We start from the raw sequence: 23411 nt of genomic DNA, 5'->3' as shown, positions 1-23411 counted from the left end.
TCAAATAGTTTTTATACAATAATTATCACAATAATTTTAGAATATTTTCTTCTCACGCTCATTGTTGTTAACTCCCCATTTCCTTCCAATTTTCCCTGCCATGCCCCTAGTTAACTACTATTAAAGTTACTGACTTTATAGATTTACCTATCGTAGATTTCATATACAGAAAATCAGATAGAACACAAATGGGAAACAAGCACAAAAAGCCCCAATAATGATTAGACAAAATATAGAAGAAAACCTCCATCGAAAAGAAAGCAGAACACATTAAACATGGAAACAACTTTAAAATAGATCAAAAGGGAGAGCAAATGATAAGGTGTTACATTTTATTTTTATTTTATTTCTTATATTTGAAGACATATTTCCACATTTTAAAAGAAATATATCCTTTTGTGTATTGTAGCAAATGTTACTTGTGTTTGGATATTGAAATAAAGAGAAGAAATTCACAGAAGGTATTCTATATATTCATCCTTCTCTTGTGTTTAAAAGTGTATCTGGATTTAGATATTTGTGTTAATTTATCATCCGGGGAGGTGGTGTTGATTGGTATTGAAAGATATATTTTACATGTAGGGAGGAACATTGGTTAAAGGCCGTGTTTTATGAACCAGTGGACAACTCCAAGTTTTGAAGTCATTTTTGAAGACAAAAGCGGATACTTATATGATACTATAGCTGTAGTCTCAAGAGAGTAACCGCCTCTACCCTAACTAGAGTCCAAATTCATGGGAAATAGTGCCAGAGTCTTGGACACTCAGAAAACACAAACACTGAATTATCATTGTAATAGTTGTTACATCAACTGACGCACGGCCGGAAACATTTCAAATTCTCAAACACATCAAAAGAATGTTGTATTTATATAGGAAATATGTTGAACAGTGAGTGATTGATATCTAATATTAGCTGCTATATTATCTATGTTTGAGTCATTTCTTAATTTTGAGTTTGGAACCTGAAGGTCATAATAAATGCAAATAAGAAGTTGTATTTTCTCATACTAGGTTTCAGGGGAAAAAACACTTCCACTCTCATTTCAAATTACTATGGCTTTATTTAACAGGCAAAGAGTTTCAACATTTTGTGCTCATTGAATGTGAGACCAGGGAATTCCTATTGGTATGAACTGGTATGAAAGAGACACAGCTCTTCGATTGTACTCCTTTGAGATCATACAAGGGATGACATCCTTTCTTTTTTTAACTTGATTAACTACATGGAAAGAAAACATTTTCCCTTTGGAAAATTAGAAATAATCTTTCTGTAGAAATCCCCATATTAGTCTCTGTGGCACACAATTTTATTATATTGTTAGCTGTTGGAAGGAAGAGACTGTCTATGAAAGGAGTAAAAGTATTTAAAGGTTTAATTGTGTCAATGTCATGATTGAAGAGATTATGTCCTTGAACTTTTAACATGGGTTCACTGATAAAGATGTTTTACACATATTTTGAACTACTTATTACAAATTTAAAATTGTCAATATATTCAGGAACATGGGTTTGGTTGTATTGAACGTGTCATTGGCTTGAGTTCCAAATTTATTTATTTATTATTTAGCAACGGCTTTACTGGCTTCCAGGAGGAGAAACATTGAACACAAAGTGCTTTAACTCTTTAGCCAGAGAGCAGTTTGTTAAAAAAACTCAAACCACAAAATCGTGGTTGGAATATTTCAAGTTTTTCAAGTGAAGTATTTTGTCACATTTTCAAGGGAAAATACTGAGGAAATATCTATGGTTATGGTATATTTTCATTTACAGAAGACCTGGTAACATAGTGGATTACCCTTTGGGCTGCTAAACGATGAATCAGCAGTTTGAAACCATGAGCTGCTCTGAGGTGTGAAGACTGAGCTTTCTACTCCCACAAAGAGGAGTAGAAACCCATAGAGGCAGTTTTAACTTGTCCTGTAGGGTCGCTATGAGTCAGATTTGGCTTGATGACAGTGAGTTAGGTTTTTGGGGTATTTTACATTTAGCAACTGTGCATAAAAATACCGATAAGACATTGTAAATTGCCTTTTAATTGAATGAAAAACAGGTACTACCCATTGTACTTCTGGGAAGATATAATTATCATAGGTAGAATTCCCTCCATCTTTAAAAGATGATCATCTATAAAGTACAAACTTCTTCACTGAAAACAATCTATATAGAAGCTCAATTATATACATGGCCCCTTACTTACTACTAAAGAATTTTCTAACATTTGCCACTAATATTTTCTAATTTCACATTGTAGACAGGTAGATTTTTCCCTTGTTACTCTCATGATATTTATTAATATTTATACAGATTCTTGTTAGTATAAAGCATGTGATTAAGTTTGACTCAAATCACTCTTAATATTCCACAGAGTTGTCAAAAATGTTGGTTAGAATTTAAAGTTAAAATTAATCCTGTACAATTCTGAACCACATGCATCTGAAACATGCACATCTATAAGTGTGGATGGACATGACTGTCTTGTACCAGGTCTGGCTATCATGGCAGCCTCGAGTGGGACCCCAACGATGCCACGTGGTTTGACTTTGAACCGAGGAGCCCTCGTGGTGTAGTGGTGAAGCGTTGAGTTGCGATCTGCAAAGTTGTTCATTTGAAATCACCAGCAGCTCCGAGGAAGAAGGAAGGGGCTTTGTACAACCCACAGGGCCAGGGATACCCTGTCCTATCAGATCTCCGTGAGGTGGCATTGGCTCGAGGATGGCAGTGAGCTTGGCTTGATTTCATTTTGAATTAGTTGCACATTTCTCATTTTATCGGTCGTCCTGGCAATGAAATGAACTTTAACCTATAAAAAGAGGTTGCGTGAAACTTGCTCTGAAACCCTTAGATATAAAAAATGTCAGCCAAACATAAAAGCAACACTTTTACTTTATACAGCTCTCTGTCTGTGAAGTGAATGTGGATCATTTGGCATTGTGCCTTCACAGTATCTCTAAGCGGATGGAAACGAGTAAGAATTATTTCCTTGAATTTACGGATGACGAAGACATCCAGGCTAGTCCACAGTGTGGACACGTCCCCTGCGGTCCTAGATTACGTGCTCCAAGGCACTCTGTCTGCCTTTCTTTGGCTTTATACAGCAACACGAACGCAGGTATCGAACTTGAGGAATTAAAATACACTGCACTGCAGATGGTCTGAAAAGCCAGCCATCGGGCTTTTCCTCCGTCACTGCTGGCAGGTGGGGCCTCTTTTAGGGGAGAGCTATTCTTGAGTCAGTGCAGAGCGAGTAGATTTCCTAGTGGAGTTGACCAGAGCAGTTCTGTTAACAATGATGTGGAATAGGGTTTTCTCACTCAAATATTCAGGTCTGTGAATGGTTCAAACGAAATAAACTTACTTTGAGATGCGTCCCAGGAGCATGGCACAGGGTATTTGAACAGGAAGAGAAGTGTCAGGCGAGGGTCACGGGGCCACTGTCCTGTAGCTCTGAAAACCAAACAGACCACAAAGAAAACATTTCCCAGAGAACTCTGACTTATCGGTGCTTATCTCGAAATCTTACGCAGGGTCCTGACAAACTTCCCCCTGATGACATTTCCCCTGAACAAAGGCAGAAGGGGGAAATGAGGTCACCAGGGTTGATTTTGGAGGACCACCACACCTGGCCCCACTCCTACCATCGGATGTGGAGAATTCATGGGTGAAGTGCCTCCCTGTCATCCAGTCGATTTCAACACGCAGCAGCCCTCCAGGGCAGAGTACTGTCTGTAGACTTTCCAAGATGGCGCAATGTTCTGGAAGCAGACTACCACCTCCTTCTCCCACAGAGCAGTTAGTGGATTCAAACTGCTGACCTGTTGGATAGCAGTCATGAATTAAACCACTGTGCCACCACTGCTCCTGGACCTTGAGAGAGACCCTTACATTAGGGCTTCTCAGGAGAGTTGAAAAAAGGAGGCATGAAGAATATCCATAAAATAGGGAAATGAAATCATCATGGTAGATAGTTTCACCAAGTTCTACAATAGTTGAGTGAAATTTTGCTTTTTCAATACAGAAAAAGAAATAGTGTAGATGTAAACCAATAAGTAACTGATAGCAAACTAAACAAATGAATTGGTTTGGCAGAAACTTCCAACTTGGTTCAGTAGCTAACATTTCGGATGAGTCAACCCCTGTCTGAAGCATCTGTTTTATTCAAGATCTTCTCTGTGGTGCTGCGGACACAGTGGTGGGAGGAAAATGCATCTTTATTCTCTTGGTAGAAGATAACCGATAATACATGATCAAACCTATTGGGTTTTGAGTATTAATAAACAAGCACCATAAGAAAAATAAAACAGATGTAAAGTGGTAGGGCGACATTGTGTATGTGTGCATAATTGGGAAGGGCACGTTTGAACCCACTTGGAAAGAGAGTGAACTTCCAGTCCTTCAGAGTCATGTGTGTTGTAGCCCTGAAGCCAGTGTTGTGGGCAGCCGGAAGAGGACAGCAGAGCGCTTGGGGAGGCGGAAGCGTACCTGTGAAGCCCACCTGTGCAACTTGTCGCACTGGGACTCTGTTGGGAATTCACCACCGTGGCAGGCTGATGGGGCGATTTGTAAGGCACAGGGAAGAGTTGAGACATAACTGAGAAAAGAGGTGTGAGTACAGCAGTCTCAGTTTGTGAATCCTGAGAAAGCCAAGGAGACCAACAGAAAGCAGGAGATCTAAGCAGGAACACTGGGGAAGCTGACAAGGAGATACAGATAACCTCAATCAGAATTGACCCATTAGCCACGGGCTTGATGAGTCTCCCTCTGCAGCTCATGAGTGGAGTTTCCAGAACAGCAGTTTGGGAATGTGTGGGGATGATATGAGAAACCCTGCTTCCTTACACAATCTCAGACTTGGGTGTGTGTCTCCTGTGCTTTTCCACATCACTGGATTAGGAAGAAAAAAATGCTAGGAGAAATGAGATTCCAAAGTGGCTTCATCATAATGCTGAACTATTTTTGCCAAAAGGATGCGAGATACATTGCAATCTTAACCACTCTCGTTCCTCCTTTCTATTCGTTTGTGCAGTATTGTAGCTTTGTGGGCAACATTAAGAAATAACTGAAGGAAAGCCTAATTTCCCTTTGGACTGTAATGTGCCTAAGACTAGATGATGGGCCATTAATCTACCCCCTTTCCCAATTCCTGTAATCATATAAAACTGCAAAGATGTAACCTAGGCCCTCAATACCAAGAGGAAGAAACACTATGCACCCTTTATGCAAACTTTTATTGTGTGAATAGTAACCACTTGTTTTCATTTGGTCGGTATCATGCATGCTATTTTATTTTCTGTTTGTGTGTGTGTTGTTTTCGTTCATAAAATCTATTTAGCAATATTTCAGAAATCCTTTTCAATCGATCTGGTTTCTTTCCTAGTCAGTTATGCCTTTAAGGACGTGTTTTTACCGCCTCTGATGTTCGGCCAACTGGAATCCGAGTCCGCAAAAGGCAGTTCACTGTCATCGCTTTGAGTTCAATAAGGAAGGAGATCTTTACAGGCAACCCTGTTCCTTTTTCCTTAACGGGATTAAGAAGCTCAGCTCTTTAAATTCTCGCGTATAACATTGACCTTTCCAGGGTGTGTTTGGACCAGGGAGTTCAAAGAGAAAGAATGAAAAAGAAAAACCAATATGACTTTGTTTTTTACCTTGCTGGAGGAGCTGTGTGTGCAAATCGCCTATAAGCTTATTGACCTGGATCTTTGACGCCTTGTTTTCTCTGGATGATGGAGCTGTGATAGGGCTGATTGAACAGCCCCCAGCTCTGCCTGGCACGGGCCTCCTTCCCCTCCCTCACATGACATGAGTGTTCCTTGGCATACCCTCTCTTTTCCTGGACACAGGACTTTGTTTTTGTATTTTCTTTATGATGAAATCATTGAAATTTCCTTATGTAAATCATCTAATAATACAAAATGGAAAGTAATTCTTTCAGAGATGGATATAAGAAAATAGCCTCATATTTTCTGTTCATGAAAATGAAAAAAAAAGAATCTTATGACTCAATTATAGTCATCTTACAGTTTTCATTTTGGATGCGACTGATCGTATATATTTTGTAATTCCAGTGTGGGAAAAATAAGGGAATATTTGCAGACAAGCTGCTTAAAAAAGAGAGTAAGCGCTCTCTTGGTTTTGAGGGACCACACGGTGAGCACAGGGTGCTCCTGGCTCCGTTTTCTGTACAAGAGTCTGGTCAAGCACTGCCTATCTCGGATCTCACTCAGCTTACTAACATGGCTTTGGAGTTTATCTTGAATGATCACCCTATAATAAATGATGAAGGTATAGCACCTTTCTTTGTGTGAGGCTAAATTTAATGCTCTTTCTCTTTTTATTAATATAGCTTTCTATTGTGACATTAAAACTTGAGAAAAAAAACCCCACGTAGTTTATGTAATTGTCTTACAGGTTCTTAAATGATCTCATATTGGAATAAAGTGTATTTGATTCTGTTTTACCTGAGTAAACAAGGTGTCTAGGCATTTGCCAAAATCTGTTAAACACTTATTTTATACCAGCAGATATGCTGTCAGTAATAAGCATTATTAGGAAAACAGCTTTTATCATCTAGAGACATTGCCTTTTGGGTTTTATGATTACTGTATTTGAAAGTACAAGAATATTTTGCGATCTGTAAGATTTAGTCTAGGTTTCTCATTGATTTATAATGTAACACATTTTATTTAGTCACTTGATCTTGTGCTTGCGCAGAGGTAAACTTCTGGATATTAGGCTCTCTGCATTGTTATTAAACAAGGGAGCTCTGTATTTATAAGCCTGCACCTTCCCCGTGATACTTTAGGTTGAATGGAGGGCTCCTTTATTATGAAGCGTTCACTTCAATAAATTATCATTCTATAGACATTTCAAATGGGAAGTATGTGGATTTTTCCACTTGCATTTGTCTCAAACTTTTAAAATAGCTATGACACTTCACATAGGTCTGTACTCCCGTTTGCCAGCAAACTACTGCCGGAGCTCTTCGCCAGTAACTAACAAAGGCGTAGAGGAGGTCAGGACAGCTCATTCCTGTTAATTATTTGGAATTAGCTCATTAAGAACCCTGAATCTACCTTGTGATCACATTATAATTTGAGATAAAATATTGGAGTTCTAGAGAAATGGATCTCTTAGAAGCGACTGTACTTTCTATTTCCTCTATTTTTTAAACAGAATATATAATTAAAGACCTTGTCTTGGTTCTGCATTTTATTTTTTGAGGTTTGAATGAGGTAAGATTTTTTAAAGTTCATAATCTTCTGATAGAAATTTCATCAATTCAAGATGTTAAATTTCTCAGTTTAAAAAAGTTTTGTTATTTAAGACGCAAGAGTCAGTAGTACTAAAGTATACTTTCATCTATTGCCTGATGGGATAATTTTTATCTCTGGTAGACTCAAATTTAGAATATCCAAGGGAAATGGTAAAAGAGAATACTATGATTCAATTAATTATAGTAGCAAAATCAGCTCCTGTTGTTGCCTCAAAAATTCAAATAAAAGTCATCGAATGTGTATGCCAACGACGTAATGACGTAAAGACGTAAATATGGAGAATGAATGCCGATTGCTGTTTCTTAATGTCCGTCAGTAAGGTTCTAGGGATTGGCATTGAGATTTTGTACCCAATGATAACATGTACAATAATGGTAATAACAACTTTCATTTGCCGATTGCTCCCCAAATTTTGCTGTTTCACTGTACATATATATCATCTTTAAGAGTCATTTACCGCCTTGCAGAACAGATGTCAATTTCTCTGTGACTTCCAGATACTCACACAATTGGTAAATGTCAATACTGAATCACAACGCTAGCTATTGGCCATCAATAACACTGGAGAACTCCTTTTGTTTTCTGGCACCCATTGTATAATTCCTGCAGAGGGAGTGGAAACCATCTGAGGGAGGCTGGGCTTATGAAGTATCAATCTCATTTCATCAAAGTGTTTTTTAACTAGGATTCTCTAACAAATCCTTGCTAAACATGATAGGTCAGTCAAGATTAAGGGCATATATTAAAAAGAAAATGTAGAAATTAATGAAAAGACTGAAGAAGTAAATGAATCAGGAGTGGATTCAACTACTTCTACTCTTCTGGGTCTACCTCTTCAAAAACACTGTCAACCCAAACATCCCTCTCTCCAGTAGCGAGAGCTCCCCTTCTTTGTTATGAAAGAGCGCTGTCCATAACTCTTTGCATTAATTATACCAGCTGAATGCGTTTGCTACTCAGTACGCTGGCATGTCAGAAGGCACAGTTCCTCACTGCTTGGATCTTATGAGGTTGTTTTCAGGTAATTCAAAATAATGGAGACACACCAAGATGTGTACGTTGGACAAAAGCCAGCAACAAATGGCAAGAATGTTTACAAATCCACCAACTCTATTTGGATAGGAATTGCAGCCCAATAGAAATGTTTGCAAAGCGAACTCTTTAAAACCGTTTGACCTTAACACAAAATAAGACCAAATAAAAAGCGGAGAAAGGAAGGAAGGAAGAGGGGAAAGAGGGTATTGTTTGCAGGGAAAGCTCTGGGCACTGTGAAAACTTTTCACTTTTCAGAAGGAAATGCAGTGCCGCAGATGGTAAGGGTGGAAGTGAGATAAACATAAGAACTGGAAAAGTAAGCAATACATTCTAACAGGTTCCGTATCAAAGATCTGGAGCAGTAGAGAGATTAGACAAGGAACTGTTCGGAAACTTGACAGTGGCCGTATCTCTCCAAGTCTTATGCACCGAGCAGAGATGGAAAGTGGAATTGCACAGACAGGAGGCAGTGATTATATATTTTTTTCTGACAGTGAGAAGGGAAGGTTTCCTTAAGGATTATTTTTAAAGATACAGATTTATCAAGATGGAAATCTGCAGTTCGGGATATATAAAACACTTGGCCCTCCTGCCTACATAACAATGGGGGTTGATGTAATTTCTGTTGTTTGCCGTAGATTTAGAACGAGACACTTTAAGATGAGTTATCTATTTTATAGCACTAGTAATGGTTCAGACTAGTTAACAAACTCCAAAAAATTGTCCATTTCTTGTTTCTTGTGTAAGCATGGATATATGTGAATGCACATGTGATCACATGCACATAGAGGCAGAAAGAAGAGGAATGCAAAGCGTGTTCTGATTGCAAATACACTGATCTAGCAAGGGAAAGATGCTCGTGTATACTAGTTAGCCCAGGAAATGGTTAGTTGGGGTGGAGGTACTGTTGAGTGTGAACTCTGAAGTTTCTTTATTATGATGTGTATCATCAGAGAAACGACTAGCATGTATGTAGTGCACTTAATCCTTATGTTCTATGTTCCTTTATCTTACTTGATGCCAGACTATGAAATGAAAATACAGTAACTAATAAAAAGAAAATAAAATTCTGCAAAAAATATGGAGTGATACTGAAAAACAAAAAACCTGGACAGGAAAAATGGCATATGTCCTAAGGAAAACCCAGTTTCAGGGTGGAACAACGATCTGTTATCTCTACAATTGTGACAGTTGTGCTGTGAACATGCTGGAGAGCAGCATGATGTATTGACAAGCTATGCATTTTTATGATGTCTTGGTAATGAATAATATCTTCTCATCTCCGATACTGAAGAGTGATGGCTTGGATGAAATAGGGTCCAGGTATTCCTCTGGTGTGGTGATAGTGAAATTTTATCTCACGTACTTTAGACTCTGAAGACTTCTCAATCCCTTGAGAAGGACGCCAATGGTCTCAAGCATAGACACAAATGTGAGGATGGTGCAGGTCCAGACAGTGTCTCATTCTGTTGTGGATAAGGCTTTGATGGATCAGAACTGACTTGGTGGTACTGAATAACAACAGCAGCAAAAACAGAAGGTCATCATGCTTGCTCAAGTGGAGGCGTAATGATAGTGAATTTCACAATGGCTACGGGGATGAGCTCACCCAGGGAAATGATTGTGAGAGCAGCACAGGGCCGGCAGTGTTGTGCTCTGTTGTTGAGTCGGAATCGATTCAAGACACCTAACAATATCGATATCAAGGAATGTTAATGCGAATTAACTTTGCATGCTGCTTTCTAATTCTAAGGCTAGTTTGACAGTGGGTTATGAGGGAATGCCTGAGCCTTTGAGCCGCACCATTTAGTTGAGCAGCAAGGTGACTTTGGCCTTTACATTTGGCTTTACCAACAGGTAGGTTTTATGTGAGGTTAATGAAACCTAAGCTTCTGAATTCCTCACTATGGAGAATCCTTTCAAGGCCCTGCAGCAAAATATGTAGTGATAACTTCCTAATCTTATTAAAGAGAACTCTTCAAATGAAACTTTTTTTGTGAGCCTCAGCTAACAAAGCCTGTTTGTACCCACTGTAAATATGAATCATCTTGTAGGATTAAAAAGTGATTCGTGATGGTCAGTTTTGTTTCAAGGCCCCATTTCATTGGATAACCTTGAACAAGATTCCTGGAATACCTCTGCATTGATAGCAGCCTTCTAAAGTTCCAAATGGGTCATCTCTTTAAAGTTACCTTGAGCCTAAAGAGACCCCAAAGTGTCTTCAATCATGATTTCAAAAGTGCTGCGGTGAAAGTTGAAGCAGGGAGGGGAAGAATCTTCCCACATTTCTGAAAATCCAGAATCTGCTATGGTTGCTATCTACTGTTTTTCCTTTGCTGTCGCCAGCAGTCAAGGAGCTCTTGTTGGCAATGAGGGAAGTGGTGTGTATGGGAAAATCTCGTTAAAAAGGGTCTGGATCTGTCTGTTGATAACACACTCAACAACTAGCCTTGGTGTTGGAAGCTACATCTGGATCTGACAGAGGCAGGATGAGGATGAGGACCTAACAAAAATGTTTTTTGGGTGCAGACATGGAAACTTCTCAGAGTTGGGTTCAGCTGGGAGATTTCTAAGACCTGCCACAGGATTACCTAGCTTCCATTCCATTGGCCAGAGCTTGGTATTAAAGAGTGGTATGCTTCACACCACAGGAGGCTGGGGAATGTGGCTTTCATTGCTAAATGGCCACTTGCCTGCTGATAACTTTTATTACTTTGGACAAGTAGCCTATGCAAAGGGGGTAGATTTATTTGTCTTTGCTTGACATTTTGGTGAATTCATGGCTCAAAAGTAGTGGCGATTGTAGATTTAACATGCACACTTTAGTCACTCTGGCATATATTTATTGACTACCCACTCTGTGCCAGGAATTGTGCGAGATGCAGTCAATGCAATGGTGGAAAAACACAGGGAAGGTTCTGGCCAACCTGGAATGTATGCTTTAGGATGGAAGCAGACAATACTTAACTAATCACATGTTCTACAGTGTAACCGAGGGAGGTAGGTCCTGGCAAATGTCCTAAAGAATGGACCCTTGAATTGGGATCTAATTCATATGGGAATTGCCAGGTGAAAAGACCTTCAAGCCAGTGGTTCTCAACCTTCCTAATGCTGCGACCCTTTCCTACAGTTCCAAGTGTATTTTCGTTACTACTTCATAACTGTAATTTCGCTACTGTTATGAATCAGGCGACCCCTGTGAAAGGGAAAGGGGTCTGGACCCACAGGTTGAGAACCGCTGCAGTAGGCAGAGGGAAGTTTTTGCTTGGTAACTGCCTGGTGAGCATGCCAAGAGAGCAGGGGGGCCTGTAGTGTGTCAACAACAGGTAGGAGCCAGAGAGACAAGACAGAGAATGATCATAGGAAGGAAGACTAAGTAGAAGCGTAAGAGAGAAAGATCAATGCCATCTTGAGAGCTGACGCCTGGAATGCAAACCTGAGAATGCCATCTGATGTGGCTGAGAAAGAACCAGGAGGAGGATCCCATTGGCTAAGCACTAGCAAACAGGACTTAAGAGAAGTGTGGGGCAAACATTGACGTGCTGGGCAATGAGCAGAAAGGTTTGCTGTGCTAATGTCCCCAGGGACACCGCAGAAGACACTGCGCCATGCGTCTCAGAAGTCAGCTCTTGGACACGCTGTGGAGCACAGTCTATTCTGACACATGCGGTTGCCATGAATCAGAATGGACCGCTCAAAAAATGATTAACTGGTGGTTCTCTGTGAGCTTGGAGTCTTTCATCTAGGTGTTTGAACCCGTGCTCCACCTGGGCAAGGGGCTTCAAAAGATCTTGACAAAAATCCATATTCCTTTAGTTCCAGCCCCTCTCCGACACACACACACACACACACACACACACACACACACATTTCTCAAGCTCCTGCGTTACGGGTACTCATACCTGGGTTGAAGTCTTTGTTGATCATTGTCCCCAAATAAAAACTCTCCACAGGCAATGCTGTCCAACCATAACATGTTAGAGGTGTGGACTGAACAAAGCTCTTTTATAACGAGGGAGGTGTATAATGGGCTGGTAGAAGATCATGGTAGTGGGTGACTGCTTATGAATTATATTCTTAAAAGGATTGTGAAAGGGGAGTAGCCTCTGTAGAATGACTCATGTTAGTAAAAAGAGTAAACAGTGATCTTACATGAAAAGAAGTATTCAAATATCATTATCTTTTCACATTGATTTGATCTTTCTGTGTAAATTTGGTTGGTTGGTTGGTTGGTTGGGGCGGCCAATTTAGAGATTTGAGATCTGACTTTACTTGCTATTGATGATGATGATAATAATTTCCTGAAGTGAATTCTGGCCTTTAGAAAATGGAAGACAGAAAGCTGAAGTAGTAGTTAAATGGCAGGACAATATATCTGTGGATAAGTAATACAGTTTAGAAATTCCTTACTGATCAGCCCTTAAAGTGTTTGTCCCACAATAAAGGGACCAAAAATCACCTCCTTCCCGTGGAATTGTTCCATAGATTGAAAGATATCAGATGCTATGACGTTTAGGGTCTTGAGGTGGGATGAGACGGGGAACAGGAGAAGGAATAGACTGTAATATAAATGTCAAAATATATTTGTGAAGCACCTTTTAAAATAGGCTAGCCTATTGTTCACTCTTGTTTACATATTTGAGCCTTTTAGCAGCTCTTTGAGTGAACTAAAAAGAAGTAGCCATTCCTGCTAAAAATTTGTCTTATGTGGAAATCATGATTATAGCTCTGAATTTTCAGTGCACTTAAATTTTTACACTGAAAATGAAATGGGCAGTAGAATTAAGTTTCATCCCATCGAATGAATTTAGAAATAATTTTCTCCGATCTGCAGTTATGCTTTAATAGTGATGTTTGTATGATGAACACACCATAACCATTTTCAATACTTTCCTTTATTGCCTATAATTAAAACCCCCCAAATCTAATAATCACTCCTTAACAGTAGAGCTTGAGCTTTTTCTTGAACCCCTGTTATCAGCCTTTGCAAGGTTATTCCTCATCTGGAATGAGCAAGTCTACAATCAAGTTCATGCTGATTCCATTTTGATTTTTTAAAATATTTTTTATTTGAACGTCTGAAAAAGACTTTTGTACAATATCCTGAATTAATCTTTTAAACACATCCACTTTTAAGATCGATAAGGTGAGCCCAAATAAACTACAGAGAAATCATAGGAATTAAAAAAATATTGTATAGTGAATATTACTATGCAGAATATGGCCAAACCCTTTATTTTAGTTTAAGTTTATATTAAAGTAAAGGGAAATACGTTAGACACCAGGAGCAGGATTGAGCCCTGCCCCCCTGCTTGGTGCCCCCCCTTCCAAGGTACACACAGTTGAAATGTTGAAACTTCCCTTGAGGTATTGATATCCAGGTGTACCAGTTGCACACTTTTACTTTTGTATACAGAGATACGTCCATAATTTGGCAAAGGAGAGTAAGCTTAAACATGAGACTTTTGTTTGGATAACTCACAGCCCAACAATTGTTTTAAACCAAACAATACTGTGAGGCTATTAGGCAAAGCAAACACAACCAGCATCCGAAACTTTAATGTTCTTGCCCTTCAACATGAGCTGCAGTATTCTGTTTCGACTGTTACAGTCCTTTAACCAAAGCTATCTTGTCTGATGATAAAACCATAAGTGTATGAAGCTCACACATTTTTCATCTCTCTTATGATCTTATCTTTCATGAGCGGCTGCTGTGAAGGTATCCTAACTATAGGAAGCACCTGGAAAACATATGTGATATCTATTCTCTGATAAGCAGTTGTGAACAAGAAAGTAGATCTGTCACTTCTGAACTGTCCATTGTTAAAAAATACTTTGATGATTTGGCTGATTGCAAAATACATTATAGGGATGACTAACAGCTGCAGGAGCACTCCGAGTCAGGGAAGTTCAATAGTTACATTGTAAGGAGTTTCTGTAAGAGGTTACTATTGATAGGAACTCCATGGATTAAAGGAGCAGGCTGAGAAAGGCTGTTCTCCTGCACGGCTGCTTTCAAACGCAGCTGCTACTTTGTCCTCAAAACGTGACTGTCTCAGAAGGTGGCAAATCTTTAATTTCTACAGGAGTGTTTAGCTTCCAGTGAAATGATGTTTGTTTGCATTTTTGAAATTATTATTATTATTTTCCAGCCAAGGAGAGCCGCTGCTTTCACTACGTTGGCAATAATACCTAAAATCGTATTACGGATTCTGTTTCATCTGTTCTAAAGACTATATTCTAGTACATTTCCGCCAGCCTTTGCGCTGTGCATTCTATTGCTCAATAACATCTTCAGTTTTCTCCTATGAGGCTCTCATTGATTCTGAAAGCTAGACTAAGCAAATGGCAGGGCCCACAAAATACATATGATATCTTTTAAAAGAGCAACAAAGGAGTTTAATCTTGCAATGGGAAACCATTAACTCCAGGACCATAATTTTAGAAATATTATAGATTTTGTTACTGCTTGGCCTTTATTCTGTTTCATCGTTTTGTGAATTGGCCTCTGGATACATAGAGTGGTTTTCCCATTAAATATGTTTGTGCTTTGCTGGAAATGCACTGAAATTTCTATTTAAAAGTATGCGAATAAGAAATTTAGCAAGTCAATGAATTGATGTCAAATGCATGCACTCCTGGCTCTTTCGGCATTTCTATTCCTTGCAGTCTTTTCTTGTTTTCTGTTCACTTCCTACCAACAAAACATAGGAAGCAATAGCTTCACAAACTTGTCATTATTTTCTTGGCTATTAATTATTTATGCCATCTTTCTAGAATGCTGATTTCAAATGTAGGTATGCAGAGCCGGATCCCTGGTGGCACCGTGGTTAAAGTGCCCGGATGCTAACCAGAACGCCTGCAGCCCAAACCAACCGGGCACCCCACTTGGAGAACGATGTCACAGTCTGTTCTAGAAGTTCCCAGCCTGGAAACCCCATGGGGCAGTTCTGCACTATTCAATAGGGTTGCTACGAGTGGAAATAGACTTCACAGCTGTGGGTTTGGCTGGTTTTAGTGGGGCTGACCAGAAAGGCAAAGCGGGCTTTTGTTTGTCTGTTTTAATATAACTCTCAATACACTCAATTCTATTCAAGAAGCTAGAGGTGTGCAAATATAAAAATGAGGCTCTGCTTTTAAAATGCCCCTGACAGTAAATATGAGGGTAAGTCGAGAATATTGGTCACACACGTACAGATTAATTCCAAGCAAAAGTGTGTCAACCTGTCTCTGGGACCAGAAGATTGCAGACAGCTTCTTTCAACCGTGCACTTCCTTTAGTCCTATTAGGGGCCCCGCCACCGAAAGTGGGGAAAACGTTCAATCAAAACAGTGGCTTCTCAGGGAGCTGCTGAGCGAGTTAGACTCAAGACACAAAGGTCAGCTGGAAGATGATAACAGGTGACGGCGATGGCTTTGAGATTGCTCAGAAGTAACCTTCCCAGGTTTTCGCGGGGAACCCATGGGCTTCTTAGGAAGAAGAGTGAAAGCCGCGTCCTGGACTACAGGCCAGGAGTTGCACGGGGGGTTTGTTTCCCGTGGAGACAGTGCACCTGTCATCCTCCCAGAGCCAGAGGGCTGACCTATGAGAATTTCACTGGGAAGCCTCTCCCCATCCACCCTACAGCCTCGATCGTGCACCTTCAGACCTCTCTTAGTTCCTCAAATACCAAGAACATCTACAGGGAACACAACCTGGGGCTCTTGAGAGCCCAACGTGCCCTTGACATGGTGTGTACTGAAGGGCGCAGGATTCTTAGAGGGAAGATGAAACATCCACTTTGGGAGTAAATAGACCTAGTTGCTGAGAAACTAGTTTCATATTTTTATGTTTTGTTTAATTATGATGTATATAATTTTGTGGCCATATTACTCTAGTATGTTCAAAGGAAGGAAGAATCTTTCCATTGTAAGGCTGAAAGAAAGTATTTCTTGAAATTAGACCAGAGATTTTAGACTTAATTATACCCCTTTTGAAACATTTTTTTCAATACTAAAGATAAATACTAATAAATATAAGTATAATTTTATTTATATAAGTATAACTTTAATTTTCTGAGATAAAGTTAGATGATGAAAGGTCTAAAAATTAAATTTTCTGAGATAAAGTTAGATGATGAAAGGTCTAAAAATAGGACATATTTTTAGGTATTAAATAGGAAAAAATGTGCTGCAAGCAGTTGACTTACAAGTATAATAATACTGGAGTAGCCTATTGTAAAAAGAATGAAAAGTGAAACAAAAACTATTAATTTCCTTACTGGTCAGTGAGCAATATTTGTTGATTAGGATATGTGCGGTTGATGTTGCTAAATGTCAAGTAAAATAATTGACCTCAGAAAAAAATAACTCTTTTAAGTATTGAATTCATTACACATGTAATTATTAAACATAGGGGCTTCAAAATGCTCATGAAAAATTGGAATTAAAAGCTAGTGGGATTTTTCCACAAACATTGTGAAGCACCAGGCATATAGGCAGAATGACGACCTGGGACTTACAGATGATGGACATAAAGCAGCTATCAAATCATCTCCTGTTTTTGTTGCCTGGAGTTGTAGATACTTTGACGGTCATATTCTGATAGGTTAGGGGACTGGCCTTCGGCATCCAGGCCAACTTGGGATACATTCTTGCCTTTGTCCTTTCCTAGCAGTGCACCTGGACCAAGGTTTCACATGTCCGCCTTTTGTTTCCTATTGAGAAAAAAAACAAACAGACAAAGCATTTTGTATTACCTAGTGCTCAGTATTCGAGCAATGGTAGCCATGCTACCATTAAATACCATAAAGACAATCTAGACTCAGGACTTGATGACATGTGTGCTTCTCCTTTTTGGCACGTAGTTACTGCTATTCGGCACCATTGCGTCAGTTGATCTCAGTGACTTTATGTCCAACTGAAGAAAACCCTGCCCAGTGTTCCCCCATGCTCACAGCTGTGAAGTTTGAGCCCATTGTTATCCTCACAGGGTCAGCAAGTACATGAGACCAAGTCTTACACATGAGACCAAGTTTTGCCATCTTTCCTTCTGAGGAACATTCTGGCTGTACTTCTCCCGAAACAGATATGTTTGTTCTTGAGGCAGTCTCCATTACTGTTAATATTCTCTGCCAGCGCCTCCATTCAAGTGTGTCAATGCTTCTTCATTCTTCCCTAGTCAGTCTTTCACAAATTGAAGATACTATGGCTTGGGTCCGGTGCGTGCTAGGCCTCAAAGCTATCTCCCTGCTCTTTAAGACTGAAGGCCATGGTGCAGAGCTGCCCTGTGCAGTCTTGTCTTTTGGTTTCTTGGCTGCTGCTTCCATTAGAGCAGTTCACTGCTTGTGGCTGCAAGTGAATGGAAATCCTTAGCCAAGCCAGGAACACAGTGGCCATCTCACCAGGAGCCCTGGGGGCACAGTTTTTATGCGTCCTGCTACTATCTGACAAGCTGCCAGTTCAAACACACCAGCTTCTAAGAAGGACACACAACTCAGGAATGTGCTCTCCTGAAGGTGGCAGAGGAGGAAGTGTGTCCATTCTGCCCTATAGGGGAGGCCTCTGTGAGTCAGAATCCACCCAACAGACATTTAATGAATATGAATTAAGTTTGAAATTACTTGGGTTCCTAAAACTAAGAGTCTTGATTTCTTGGTTGCTATAACCAAAATTCAGATGGCTTTTTGGAACAAAAGTTTATATCCTCACAATTTAGGAGGGTAGTTTGAAATCAGCGTGTGTCTCTGATGGAAGGTTCTAGTTTCTTCTCAGGCTCTGTTCTTTGATTGTTTGGTCAAATGTCCTGTGCATTAGTATCTATCTCCCCATCTCCGCTTCCTTGCTCCTGGGCCAGATCTGCCCTTTTTGTTAGATCTTAAAAGTGGACGTCTTTAAAAAACTAATTCAGCACATTATACAAAGAAAAGTGTTCTCCAAAACAGTGAAGGGTGGAGAATGCAGCCCCAAATTTAAAAATAGTATCCACTCTTTGCAAGCACTCTATTCCAATGCAGTCTGAGTCAGAATGGACTTGATGGCAGTGAGTTTTTAAAATGTTTTTAATGAATTTGAAACAAATTTGAGTACTGAGTGGCCTTGGAAATTATCTAATTTCACATGGATATGTGTGTGTGTGTCCTCATTAACATAAGAAAGAAAAGATTATTTCCAAATGGGACTTTATCCATAGAAATAGGACACACACACATCTATTGCTGTCAAGTCAATTCTGACTCACAGCAAGTCTGTGGGCAGAAGAGAACTGCTCCATATGTTATTCAAGATTCTGATCTTTATGAGATAAGATACATAATTCTCCCACATGAGTGGCTGGTAGGTTTGAACCATCAACCTTTTGCTTAGAGCCTAGCACATAACCACTGACATCCAGTCAATTTCAACGCACAGAGTTTCTGAGATTGTGAATCTTTATGGGAGCAGACAACCTCATCTCTATGCTATGGAGGGGCCAGTGGGCTTGATTTGAGGACCTTGTTGCTAACATTCTGACACCCAGCCAACAGCACTATGAAGGCTCCTTCACAGGGATAGGGATTAGTATTCCTACATATATTGGGGTGGGTGACGGCGGCATAATTTAATCCATATTGCCATGCTTATAACTTGATGTGAAATCTCTATCTCTCTGGTCATTTTTCTCTTTTGTGTTTGCATTATTGCATTAAGAAAGCACAAATAATCAGACAAACTATTCTCTCAGAATAAAATCATATTAGTCTCATATATATTACACATCTAGCCCATTTTGTAAGGAACTTAAAAGTCTTGCAATGTGACATTTCTTTTGAGATGGTAATTGTGTATAATCAACCCCTTTTACAGTGTTTTCTTGACTAAATACTTTTGGATATTTATTTTCAGTCGTTCTAATTATACATGCTACATACTTAAACAAATTAGAGCAAATCTTATCCTGAATCATGATTATCAATTCCGAGTATTGCTCCAGATGTTGAAGTACTTTGAATTCTGAGCTCTGCACTTTTGATTTGGCAGTTAGGGGGGATTTAATGGAAGTATTTTATTAAAGGGAATTACTAGTTCAATCAGTCCCTTAATAGGTTTAATTATAATATTTTCATCTTTTGGGGAGAAATGTAGCAAATTTCTCTGTACATTGAATGTCTGCTGAGATTTGCACTTAGAGTGCTATTTTCTTATCCTGGTAGCTTGTGGACGAGTGTGATCGCAGGTTAATGTGGTCCATACTACGTGAAGGAAAGGTCTTTATTTCATCCTATTTTAATCATCATACAGTAGGAGTATCTTACTCCTATCATTAAAAAAAAACTTTTTGGCTTCTCCTGCATCACTGAACTGTCTGTATTTTCACCTCCTTCAAGATGCCATTGTCCTTGTATCCTCTTCCTCACTGTAATATTTTACCAGTGGAATTCTTTGGAAAAGTGACTCCCATTCTTGGTGTGAAGAAGGGAGGTCTCAGTGGGTTACAGCTACATAGACCAGGGTCATCTGAGAGTCTGCTTCCAAAGTTTTAGTTGCTTGCCTGAGTTCTGCCCGAGTCTGGTTTAGGTGCCGTGCCCATTCGTTTTTGTCACAACATAGGCAGCTTCCGTCAACTTACTCATCCCAGCGTTACAATCACCTATTGATTTGTCTCAGTTCTACACTAATCTGTAAATCACCAGAGAAAATGATTTTGCGTGGTCAGTGCCAGAGATTCACCAAATGAATTAATAAGCAGTGGCTTGTATCCCTAACACTGCACTCAACAACTCTCTATCCATTCCATTGATTCCTTTTCGCCCCTTATGGTAAATCATGTACTTAATAAAATGCTACTTCAGAGTATTCTTAAGGAGAGGGTCATGAAATTTTGGGGTGAGAACATCTGAGTTAAGGATCCGAGTATTGATAGGAAGTGAGTAGAGGTGTATTCCTAGAGCTCAATAAACATTCGATGGTGAATATATAAGGGTGAAATGATCGCATTACTTCTCTCCCTGGGGAAATCTCCGCAGTGGTTTCCCACTGACTTCAAGATGAAGGTAAAACCCTCAGATTACTATGTAGGTTCTCTTTGGTTAACCTTATTTTTTGCCTCTCGTGTCTGACTTTCTTATTGAGTTCACATAGAATTCAAAAGCCTTTGAGTTCTCTTTTGGATTCATTAGTGAATTGCCTTAATTGTAAGTTTTTCTCAGGGGCTACTCTGCTCATGCATATTTCCAATTGCCTTAATTAGATAATATGCTCATTAGGAGAAATACATTCCGCCCTCTCTTTTTTCATATATCCCGCCATATCTTCAAAATGAAGCATTTTAAATGTTAAGATAGAAATTTGTATGGCACCACAACGTTCCAATAATGAATGTGTAATCTTAAAACTCTGGAAGATTTACTATTTAGTGTCAGGGATGGTTCACCTAGAATCTGAGTCTGTCACTTCACAAAGTGACGCAGCACAGAAATTCGCGTTTCTGTGCTGTGGCTGCTGTTATTTGGAATAGCATGCTCTCCAGCTTGCTTGTTTGTGGATTGCTTTGGATGTTTCCTTTATGTCAGGTATGCATGGTTCTTTCCACGGAAAAGAGAGCTTTTGGAAAGAATTCTAAGTCAGTAGTTGAGAGACTCAAGCCATAGCCCCAACTTTTGTCCAGAGTGCTGTTTTCTGTGGCCTCTCTGGCATCTTTCCCCACTTCCAGCAGACTCAGTTCTGGTGTCTGTTGGGAAAAGGAGAGGTACCTGAAGCTGTTTCAATCATCCGTCCCCGGGATGACCGGGAGACACATATTGATTGCTGGGAACAGGAGCATGAGCAGGTGTAAAGGAAGGGATGAAGAGGCGCATATGCAGTGCTCGGGAACTAACGCTGCATCAGTGAGTGCCCCTTTCCATAAAAGGAGACATTGAAGTCAGACAATCTCAGCACACAAATCTCTGTTTTAAGAGTCATTACAAACAAACAAAAAAACACGTGCAAAAATCTTCATCGTCACCAAGTCAATTCTGATTCACACTGCATGGGAAAAAGTTTGTAAAAAGTAGATGCTGTTATAAAATTATGGGCTGCATTCTCTACTCTTCACTGTTTCAGAGAACAATTTCTTTTGTGTATTGTCCTGAATTAGTTTCTTGAGTAAAATCTTTTCTTGATTCATGAGAGTAGAGTCGAAAGGTCATTTAACGCAGCTGCCCATTCTAGTGTGAATTCTCGTCCCAAAAGCAAAGATAAAGTTGTGGAAAGCTCCGTCTTTCCAAAAACATGGTACCAGGGTTATTATGAGTAGTACAATGATGCTGCGTTAGTGAACACTGAATCTGCTGGTGAGCAAGTTTTCAAGCTTCCAATGTGCTTTGTATTATGGAAATGAGTCAGCTTTATGTTTAATATGATTTCTGTCATACTTGATACGCTTCCTATCTCGTACCAAAAATGAGGCCATAGCTCAGAAACTAAATAGACCACAGAAAGTCGAAATGAATGATACTGCACTTATCTTGTGGTATTTGCTTCCATGGATAGCTTGTATTTTGGGCATGGACACTGTTTTCCTGTTTATAGCTGTGGTAATGAAGTTTTGAAATGTCTGTAGGTAAGTTGAAAACAGGGGTCTATTTTTAAAAATTAAGTAAATTATTATACAAGTGGTGCCCAAATGAATGAAAATGACACGAAGGGCGTGGGCTGAGTCCTTGAGTCAATTCAGATGGAAACTGACCCTGTCAGACCGAGTAGAGTTGCCCCTGTTATCCTGAGATTCAATCTTTCCCGGAGTGGAGATTGGAGGAGCCAGTGGTTCCTGACTACTGCCTACTGACTTTGAGGTTAGCAATCCAGGACACTGCCCGGGATCATTTTGTAGCATTTCCAACCATGGAAGCCCTGTGGGTCAATTCTCCTTTGTCCCACAGAGCCTCTACAAGTAGCAATTCATTGGGCGGTGGAATTTCCTTGCTAGCAACAGTATGCCTTTTTTTCAGTATATCCGAGGTCCTAGACCTGCTTAGGAAGGTTGAGAGTTAGCCCTGCTTGAGACTAAGAATTGAGCACCCAGATTTTCCTCCAATCTTCATAAGAGAGTGGGTCGATGTGTCCACGGTCTTCTATGGGATCTGAAAAAAGGGACGTGGAGGATTCAATCTCTCCTCAGTGGTATTGATCCTCAGGAGGATTCAATCTCTCCTCAGTGGTATTGATCCTCAGGAGGATTCAATCTCTCCTCAGTGGCACTGAGCCGGCTTGTCTTTGCACTCCTGGTACCTGTGAGCCCGTTCTCATTAGTAGAGGACTTCTGCTACTATTGGAAAGGAACTGTATTCTTCTGTATGGAAAGGACTACATTTACTCGAGTGCCTGAAACAGTGTAGAGGCTCCATCATCTCTCTGGGGAGGCTCCCAAGGCTGTTCCTTCTGATCATTCAAAAGAAAAACGTAGACATTCAAAGAGTTGCCCACTTCAGACGTGGGAGCACAGGGCACAGACATACTTGATTGGTGTGCGTGCTTTATTCTCTGTCACCCACTAGAACTGAATGACCCTGTGGTCAGGTACTTCAGTTCAATAGAGTGGTCTCTGGTTTTCACTGTTCTTCCCCCTTACCTGTATTCCAGTTTTTGAAGTAATTTCTCTGAGTTTAAAGTTCAAAACTCATATTATTATCACATTAATGTCATTTGTAGTTAATAGTTTTCCAGGAACATTCTATTTTCTAGGTATTTTGAAAGACGTTAACTATACAGTGTTCTGTTTTCTTTTGGGTATAGTCATGTAAAAATGTAATTGCTATGAGATATTTGAGAGTGGTGGGCAGGATCGGGGCGGGTGCAACGCGGAGCTGCTGAAAACTTCAGAGAAACACCAGACACACAGCAATTTCACTTAAAAAAAAAGATTTCAGTGTAATTATATTTGAGTGCACTTTTCATGTCTTCAGTATTTACTCATGTAATTTTCTATCCTCACATTTTTTTGTTATTCGATCATTTTATGCTACTCCCATTCATAGTACAGTGTTATTTAATATTTTCATGTGCCTAGTATGAGGGTGAAAGTTGATCTTTTTTCACTAAAACAGCACATACTTTGAGACATTCTCACCTGAAATGAAGGCACTGCGGTTAGATCTTTCCC

General features: G+C 39.8%; 1 protein-coding gene across 2 annotated transcripts in view; it reads left to right on the top strand.

Annotated features, from left to right (window-relative positions):
- Window positions 1-23411, top strand: part of ZFPM2 (zinc finger protein, FOG family member 2) — a 513834-nt gene that overhangs the window by 115455 nt on the left and 374968 nt on the right. The gene's annotated exons all lie outside the window — the stretch shown is intronic.

This window comes from Tenrec ecaudatus, chromosome 5 (genome assembly GCF_050624435.1).
Source record: "Tenrec ecaudatus isolate mTenEca1 chromosome 5, mTenEca1.hap1, whole genome shotgun sequence".
Classification (NCBI taxonomy): Eukaryota; Metazoa; Chordata; class Mammalia; order Afrosoricida; family Tenrecidae; genus Tenrec; species Tenrec ecaudatus.
This window is presented reverse-complemented; position numbering and strand designations above follow the sequence as displayed.